This window comes from Ursus maritimus, unplaced genomic scaffold (assembly GCF_017311325.1).
Source record: "Ursus maritimus isolate PB19 unplaced genomic scaffold, ASM1731132v1 scaffold_22, whole genome shotgun sequence".
Classification (NCBI taxonomy): domain Eukaryota; kingdom Metazoa; phylum Chordata; class Mammalia; order Carnivora; family Ursidae; genus Ursus; species Ursus maritimus.
In genome coordinates, this window is record NW_024424675.1 from 14,433,902 (window position 1) to 14,443,665 (window position 9,764).

Consider the following 9,764-nt stretch of genomic DNA (forward strand, 5'->3'; position numbering starts at 1 on the left):
AAATTGAAAACTGTAATATTTTCTAACTATTATTTTCATGTTTTAGATCTAACAAACAAACCCGGCATCAAAAGTAAACCTTTAGGGCGCCTGGGGGGCTCAGCGGTTAAGCGTCAGCCTTCAGCTCAGGGCGTAATCCCAGCGTTATGGGATCGAGCCCCACATCAGGCTCCTCCGCTGGGAACCTGCTTCTTCCTCTCCCACTCCCCCTGACTGTGTTCCCTCTCTCACTGGCTGTCTCTCTGTCAAATAAATAAATAAAATCTTTAAAAAAAAAAAAAAAGTAAACCTTAAAGGTGACCAACTTAATATAAATAACTGGAAAAAACAGCAATAACATAATTATAAGCATGGCTTTTCTAAGACTGATGTCCTTTACCCACATTTGTCAGTCAGGTCAGCCTGTATTGGACACATTTTATTCAGAACTGCATTAAAGTGCCATTTCCACTGAAGACTGATCTTTGCCTTTCACAGGAAAAGCAAACAACTCTCCCTAAAAGAATATTCTAGCAGCACACTTTACAACAGGGTGTTCAATAACTGGCCTACTTGTCTTAAGAAATTACAAACAGGCCAGTTCCTATGTTTAGACCAGACAGAAGCCGGTCCAGGCCTTGGGAACTAGCATCCTGACCAACACTGTTTAAAGCTAAGGGGAAGAGAACCAGTGGCTCAGAGAAACCTTTCACAGAGTGATGAGAAACTAGGGCAAAAAATAGGGAGCAGGTGGGGCAACACATTAGAGGAGCCCAGAGCCCTGCGGAGAAGCCAGAAGTCAGGAGAGGACAGTCGGATCATTGCGAGTGCCGGCTACTGAGAAAAAAAAACACAAAAAACCCAACAACCAGCAAAGGGCAGTTAAAGAAAGAAGGGGAAAAAATAGAGAGCTGGAAACGTGCCAAGCCAGGACTGTAGAAGTAGAAGAAGCATCTGTCCGCTCGTTGAGAGAGTGGCAAGTGCTCGAGGGCTCACTGCAACCGTGGGGGACACAAAAGCAGGCTGGTGCCACGCTGCCTTCTAGAAATTGACTGGCAGGGTCTCCAGTGATGGGTGGATGAATGACCGCAAAGGGAAAATCTTGGAGGACTTCCAGGGAGTCCTAACGAGCCAGAAGACCGGCAAGACAGGCGAGATCGTGGGGGTGAAGCAGGCCGGGGCTGGGGGTGAGCAAGGCTCCGGGGACGCAGCGCCGCAGCTGGAGCGTGATGGGCTCACACAGGTGAGGCCCGGCGCTGCTCAGTGAGGAGGCAGGGGGCACAGGTGTGCGGGAAGCACACAGTAAGAGGGCAGCTGGGTTCGCTTAGGGACCGCACCATTTGAAGAAGGCAGCGAAGGCCATTGAGGGAGGTAGAGGCAGCCCAGCACCCAGGAGCCTGACTGCTCAGTTAAGGAAATCTGACTTTATTCCCTGGTGCAGTGGGAAATCAGAGGCGACGTCAGCAGAGGGCTGGGAGACCAGACCGGTGCCCACAGAAGACGGGTGAGCGCAGGTGAGCTTGGGACCAGGTGGGGGGCGGGAGAATGCAGGAAACCAGTCAGGAGGTAAATGAACTCTGCAGGTAAGGAGGAATATTGACCCTGAAAATGGAGCCAAGAGGATGGAGGTGAGACAGATTTCGGACCGGAATGGAGAGCAACTGACCATTACTGGCTATGAGGAGGGAGAGCGAAAGAGACAGCACTGGGAGCTGGGAGAGAGAGGGGTTTAGAAAAGGAACAGATCCAGGAAGTTCAGATGAAATCAACTGTCAATGAGATATGCACAGAAGGCTTTGAATCCTCCCTAAACCCTCCCTTTTCTTTTTTCTTTCTTTTTTTTTTTTTAGCTCCAAGGTGGCTGGCTCCACTGGGGATCCATCACGGAGGCTGCACACAGTAGGCCCTCAGGACAGCACGGCGCTCAGTCAGCTCCCTGGCTCCCATGATGCACATGGGCCGTCCCAGAAGGGGAGCACAGGGGCATCCTTCCTCCGAGGGAAAGGGGAGCTGCCAGGTCATGTGTCTGAGTGGCTGGCGTCGCTGCACGCTCTCCGGTGTCTGCAAACACACTCTGGCTTCTTAGAGGTACGTCATCTGATCTCCCTAATAGGCTGTCATGTGCTGAAGGATTAAGAAAAAGAATTCTTACATTGCCTAAGGCAGCAGCATGGCTTGTGTTTTAAAAACTGGTTCAGTGGCAAAGAAATCTCCTCGGGAAACACTATAAGATGAGCTATAAACAGTACTACACTGAGTAAACACCAGCAGATGGATGCCAACGAATCTTTAATGATCTTCAACTCATTATGCAGACATTAACCTTGACAAATTAATAAAGGTGAACTAATAAACGTGTGGGCTTACATAATTTAAGTAGTTCCAAATCACAGAGAATGTATGGAATTAATGTTGATAAAAGCCTTGAAATAGGCTCTTTTTCATCCTTCTTAAATCTAAATGGTGGAATAGCTATTGAGTGACAAGGGTTTTGTGTTTTTCCCCCCTTTTCTCTTTTTCCTCTGTAAGGGAGACCAAGATAGGTTCCAAGCTATTAAACTATTTGTGATGTACAAGTCATCATCATAATTGGGGGCACACTTTCTTTTGACCTTTACAAAACTTTCATTTCCCAAATGTGACAGATAAGAAGTGCTTTTATAGCACCAATAATGATTTTTTCCTATGGGAACTTGCCAATTATAAGTTGAAAAAGAAGGAAAGACCATATTGGATATACATTTAGAATCTCAACGCACCTAAAATATACCTGAAATGCTTAAGAATCACGCTTAAAGGATAGTTCAGGCGAGTTAAGAATCTAATGGGGGTGGTGGTGCTTGGGTGGCTCAGTCGGTGAAGAGTCTGCCTTCAGCTCAGGTCCTGGGATTGAGCCCCACACTGGGCTCTCTACTCAGCAGGGAGCCTGCTTTTCCCTCTGCCTCCACCCGCGTCTCTGCCTACTTGCGATCTCTCTCTCTCTGTCAAATAAATAAATAAAATCTTTAAAAAAAAATCTAATTTGGGGAAATACATATTAAAACCAATACAGGGGCAACTGTCTAGTGCCCTCAGCACCTTCACATGAGGCTAAGTGCCCATAAAATGTGTTCGATCGAAAGTGACTGGATGGTCAGCGATTGCATCTGCAACTAGTAGTCTAACTTTTTAAATATTAACAACAGTTAGACCGGGGAGATGGGACCCACAATTCACAGAGCTGTTTCGGTAACACGCATGACCTACAGCACAGTGAGGCAGCAAGTTCTTAGCAACTCACCAGACATCAGACATCCCGAGGACTTCATCTTACTTTTCTCATGTCCTCAGTGCCCAGTATGGATGCTTAGCACACGAGGGCCTTGAGAAAGGGGACGCTTAACGGAAACCATTCAGATACCACAGTAGCGTTCTGAGAAGGGACCGGTGCTACCTGCGTGCTTTTCCCTAACAATAAATCACCCTTTATGGGAACTTGATTTCACTCTTCACTGGACTCAGCCTTCCACTGCCTAGACACATGCAAGTTACATTCATCCATTCATTCACTCGTTCATCCATTCGGCAACTATTTATTGATTTCTTCTTATGTCAGACATTTTTCCAGCCCCCCGCTATCCCACGCGGTAGCTAGCAGCCACACGTGGCTCGTGAGCACCTGAAACGTGGCTACTCCAAACTGACATGGGCTGATGTGTCAATGACACACTAAATTTTCAGAACTTAATCTGAAAACAAAATGAAACAAAAGCAAAATAGCTCAACAATTTTTATGTTGATTACATGTGAAAATCATACTAGTTTAGAGATCGTGGGTTAAAAAGCCTTATTAATATTAATTTGCCCTGTCTCCTTTTGCTCTTTTAATATGCTTCCAGAAAAAAATTAGTATATGATGATAACCAAGACTTGAGATGAAGGCTTGTTTTCAAAGACCGGACATTTTAGTCAAAGAAGCCCGTGGCAGACCAAGGAATAAGTGAGAAGCAATATTCTGTCATTTCAGACAATGAATAGTGTGTGAAGAAAATAAGGCAGGGTAAGAAGACAAGAGTGACCCAAACAGGGTACTTTAGAGGTAGGGTGGCCTTGGAAATCTCCTCCGGGGAGGTGAAAGCTGAGCAGGAAACAGGAATGGTAGGAAGAGGTACTCACGCAAAGATCGAGCGCGTGTGGTAGGCAGGGGCACAAGGTGAACTGAGGGGAAATGAGGTATGCAAGTCTGAGCAACAGCAAGAAGGCCAGCGTGGCTGGGGTGCAGGGGGAACGGTGGCAGAGGACGTTACCAGGCAGAAAGGGCCCAAGGTGGAAAGGTTAGGCCCACTGAACTAACAAATTCCATGTAATTCAAGTCAAAATTCCTTGGGGATTTCTCATGGAACTTGACAAGCCTTTCCTTTAAACTCCCGTCTTAAGTACAGGGGCCAAGAATAGCCAAGATTTTGACCTATCAAATACCAAAAGTTGTTCTCCAGCCGCAGCCAGGGGCTAAGACCAGGGTGACGCAAGTGAGATTCTCAGCGCCTAAGAGCAAACACCCCGTAAATTCTGCGTTCTGAGCACCCCCCCTGCTGCACCCTCCTCTTTGCAATGTGGGACTGAAGGAAGGATAGAGGAAACACAACTAGTGAGGTAGAAGGGGGCAGCCAAAATGGTTCCAGCATGTAGCGTTTCAGGATACACAACACTGTGTGGGTACGTGTGTGTACACACACGTATATAACGACACAATTATACATAGACACACTACGTACGTGTGTGTGTGCATATGTGTGTGTACGTGGTAAATGTGTGTGTTTGAATGTGTGTGTGTATATACACACATGCACATATATACACACGTATAAAGGACACAAACACGAAGCAAGAGTATAAAATATAAAAGGAAAAGAAAAACAGCACCCTAAGGAGAGGGGCTACTTCTTGGGAGTGACAGAAACAGTGTAGTGAGGGAAGGAGGGCACTAAGACACTCAGAATTTTTCATTGTCTTTCATAAAAGATTTGCAGCCGTACGTAAACACACATACATACAGGTGGAGCATAACATCAGAATTACTAATTTTATATGTGAAGAATGACACAAAATTATTTACCTATTCTCATTTTTTACTCTAAATATATGGGGCCCATGGGGGGGCTGAAAATGCCCCCAAATGGTATTGGTTATTATGTTCCAACCTCCTGTTATATTACTTTAAAAGTGGTATTTAGTATTTAGTAAAGAAAACATATTACAAATCAGAAAAAGGCTGAACGTAGAGCCCACAATCATACTTACAATGTGTAATTTAGGATAAACTTTATCAATGCTGGGCAGCAACATGTTACCTCCAAGTATTCACTAGGATTAAAGGGAAACCAGCCTGTCAATAAATCAACTGAATACATTCATGTTAATTAAACTAAATTTACATTTTAATTATACTATACGAAATTTTTTGAGTCTTCTATTATTCCTAGAGCACTATGGTGTGGAGGCATTATTATTATTAAATAAGGCAGAATTCAGGGAGAGTTGTATAGGTATTATCCCTGGACATAACCTTATTTACCTCGATAAAAAAACTATTCATATTTCACTTCAATTTTGTTGAGAACCATCAACACTGCCGTGGTTTCAAACTGTTACTTCCGGACTTACACATGGATAAAACGAGATTTATGGAAATTTTAAAACCGTCTATAGATTCATTGTCTTGAATAGGAATGAACCCTAGGAATGAGGTTCACCACTTAAAATAAGGAAGTGACTAAAGGAGAAAAATAGAAAAAGTCCTTCACCTTTGGTCAAGCAAAACAGGTCCACAAAGGAGACTATTTGCAGAACAAATGCCTCGGAGACACAAGAGTAAGGGAGGGAGAGTATGCCAGTTACTGGGTGAACTTCCGCCACGGGGTGGATTCATGGCCATCGTCAGCAACCGCAGGCTGGTGTCACAGCTCCCCTCCTCCAGGCAACAGAACTCAGTACGCACAGGCCCTTGAATGTGAGGGTGGTCAAGGCCATCAGGAGGAAGCGTGTCCTTTTACAGCAGTGTGCTGGGACAGGAAGAAATGTCATTACTCAGGCATCTGGGAAGCTGTGTTAATTCTCCCTGGGTGCCACACAACGGTTCCAGAAGGCCGCCTTTCCCTGGGGAAGCAGGTGGTTAAAACAAGCTGGGAGGATTCCCGGTGACATAAGGCAAAGACCCTGCCCCCGACCAGGCCTCCGCCACCCAGGGCTGTGAACATCTCACTGGCCACTGCTCTAAGCGGCTTCTCCCCGTGATGCACAAACAGAACTTGATATCCTTCCTCCCCTCGCCAATCTCCAAAGAGTCTCATCGCTCACTTCCTTGCTGAAGAGGAGATGGGGGAAGGCTTCGCGCTGGGCACAAGCTTCAGTTTTTGTATTTAGCACTTCACTCTTAGTGCGGTGAGCTGAGACGAGCCATCACCAACCCTCCTGACGTACTCAATCCTAATCCTCACCTCTAACCCTCTCCTGGGCTGCTGCTTTCACTTTCTAACTTCTCCTTCAAACGCAACACAAACCGGCCACTGCCTAGCTCAAAGCTCAGCCATGCGGGTCTCTTCTTTGCTCCTCACATCTGCAAGACCCACCTGAATGCATTTTTCAGCCTCTCCAGATCAGACAACACATCTTCAGCAGACATCAGGTGTGAGCGGGATTCAGGGCCTGCCCTTCTACCCTGCTGCAGGCCACACGATGCTGGGTGTACACACCCGACTCAATCTGTTTGCCCTTCTATTAACGGGGACACCCCACCACTGGAACGTCACACGAATACAATACTGATAATGACCCGGGGACACTGAATCCAATGTTCAGAATCAAATGGAAGTCTAATTATGTTTGGTGTTATTTTAGCAACTTGGTGTATTAGATTTAGCAGCTTGAGTGACTAGAAAACAAAACTTAGTATTTTAACAGTCTGGTTTATCAGAAAACTAATAACCCACAGAAGTGTCACTAATAATAGGTGATCTTCTCCCAGTACACCCATTCCTTCTATTTCCTGACTAAGATAAAGCTGTTTATTTGAATGTCCCACCTATTACACATCTGAAAAAAAAAAATAAGTAAAAGTATACACTTTACACGGAAGACAGAAAGCAACCTTAGACAGGAGACCACATCCTGCCTGCATGACCAGAACACGAAGTTTCCTTTCGCGGCCGCCATGAGGTCCTCAAAGAATGTTCTCTTGGGGGGCTGCCAGTGTTTTGTGTTGCTATCTGAGGAAACATTTTGGGAGGTGCCCATGAGCTAAAGCAGCAGAGGACAGCAACTCTGAAACATTTCAGGCATTTTAATTTTTATTACAATTTAAACTATGTTGAGCACAGCCCCTCAGAAAAAAAGACGACTTGATCATCCAACGTTTTCTTTCCCCTTTAATGAGTCCATCAATTTTTCCTCTAAGCAGAAGCTGTCGGAGAGCACCTTGACGGTCACATAAATGACGTGCAAGGCACGCAGGACCCCCGCTGCCCGCCCGTCACTGCCTCTCAAACCTTACAATGACGCACGTCAGCTGCTCGAGGGAGCTGCCAGGAGGGGTTTCAGCAGTCAGTTCCCTCGGCAAGGCTTGTCTTGGTGGGAAGGGGAAAACCTTATACTTAGCACGTTGAGAGGCTGAATTTATTTAAAAAAAAAAAAAAGGAGGAGGAAATTGTTATAATTATAGCGAGAGCTTTTGCATGCAAATTAGGTTTTCCTTGGGGAAATTTGCATACTCTCTATAAGGAGTCCCCATGCCAAAAGTACACATAATGCCTTTCAGCTTCCGTCTTTAAAAGCGATGCACTTGTCCAGGAATCACATGGAGTCTTCCAGTCCATGAATGTGTTCCAGGCCTGGCCCAGATATGCTGTTTATAAAAGGAAAGGCTTTACAGCGTAGTTTATAATACTTAAAAGGTGTGCTCTCTATGCCACACGAACTGACGGTTATCAATCAGGCTGAGACAACCAATAAAGATCAAGGCATCTGTTTCAACAGGTCTCCAACACTGAACTAAACCCTTGTTTATAAGATAAACACATTTTGAAAGATAAATATATTTTTCCTTAAATTCTTAAAATTCCAACTAGCTGATAAAAAATGGTCATAAAAACTGATTATTGCGTGCTCAGATTCAAGAATATTTTTGTGATAAAGGAAATAAAAACTAGGTAAAGGGAACATCCAAAATGAAGAACCGTTTTTAATTTGATCTCAATTCTAGGCAAATATATGTCTGCCTTTAATTGTAGAAAAATATTTTAAATAATCAACCATAAAGGAAGGATGCCAGTAATACTTCCCATTCACAGGCTTTAAGAAACACTAAATGCACATTTCTACTCATAGTGGAAAAAAGACTCTGGGAAGGCAATAACTATTCTAGATCAACGTAATCATTGCTGTATGGAAAAAAAATCCAATATGTGGGAGTTCCTTGGAGCAGGCTATTCTTCTCAAAGAGGCTATTTTTACAATACAATAAATAAAACACTCTATTCCTAAATGAAGTGCCCACCAACCAGAGAAAATAAGCCATTTGCATTAGAAGCAGCCTATTTTTGTCAGACCTTTCCAAAGCCAACAGTTAGCAGTGACTTTAGCGACTGTGAATCCACAAGCTTCAACAGCCGTTGTCCAAAATTAAAGGTCTATAGGAACAGGTGGGGAAAAGGCAGAAACGAAATGAATGTAAACATTTCATACCTCAGAATCGTTCAAGATGATCGCCAAGGGCTGAAATCATCTGTCACCTGGGTCAGGTCCCAGCTGAATACACAGAACTTTTATAAACGGACCATTTTGAAAAACAACAAAGAGGGAAAGCGATTTTTGGAAACATATATTTTTTTAAAGTCCAAAACGTTCATAATATGTTCAGTGGAGAAAGCGGTTTGCAGATGCACGGGACCTCGATTTTCTAAAACTAACAAAAACCAAATGCGATCTGCATCGCTGTCTCTAGGACTCTGCCGCACGACGTTAGTAGGTATGCTGTCAAAGCAGGTCTGTACCTGCAGGGTTAAGAGCAGACATCCCTCCCAGGTGGAGTGGAGTCCTGAGAAGGTCCAGCCCTGAAGAAGGCGTCTGTGACAAAGCTGTGTCTAACATTACTCAACCTGGCATTTACCAAACATATGTGACCATGGAAAGCTTTTTTTTTTTTTTTCTCCCCAGAACACCCATTAACATTGTTACCCGCTCCTCCTGGAAACAGGAGTGTGTGTTAAACCAGTGACTTAAGGAATACAGGTAGATCAAGAGAATGATGGTAAAATACCAACAGTGGGGATTCTGTGGGTTGGAGGATTTCAGATTATACTAATTTTCTGAATTTTCTGGAATACACACGTATTACTATCATCATTTGAAAAAAAAAAAGTGTTAGTTTTAGGATGATGAAAACTGCCACACCGTTCAACTTTCTTTGTTTTAAACCATTCATTGACCAGAAATACATTTGGTACTTCAAATGTCGATACACTCACTTGAAAAGCAGAAAAGTCTGGCAATCTGTGGACTGCCACGTGTAGACCAGCTATAAAAGAAATGTGGTTGGCTTAAACACCGTTCTCAGATTTCGGGTGTCCTATGAAAATAAATGAAGCAAGGAGCCCAGCCCTGGCGAAAGATGAAGGAGAACCTCTGCCTCTCTAATTTCCTGTTTATTCTCTCAGATGCCAACCATCACATCAGGCTTGGAGAGAAATTTTAAATGTGTAGAGATAATCTAAACACCATTCAGTCTCTTTATTTTCCCCCAGATGGTGTAA

The 9,764-nt window shown here is 44.1% G+C and overlaps 1 long non-coding RNA gene across 1 annotated transcript; it reads right to left on the reverse strand.

Moving 5' to 3' along the window:
- Window positions 1-5,259: 5,259 nt before the first annotated feature.
- LOC121104538 lies at window positions 5,260-7,015 on the reverse strand. Its single transcript, XR_005836852.1, has 3 exons — window positions 6,588-7,015; window positions 5,763-6,114; window positions 5,260-5,322 (listed from the first exon to the last, which is right to left on the reverse strand). It is a non-coding gene; the product is annotated as an uncharacterized LOC121104538 (long non-coding RNA).
- Window positions 7,016-9,764: the final 2,749 nt, after the last annotated feature.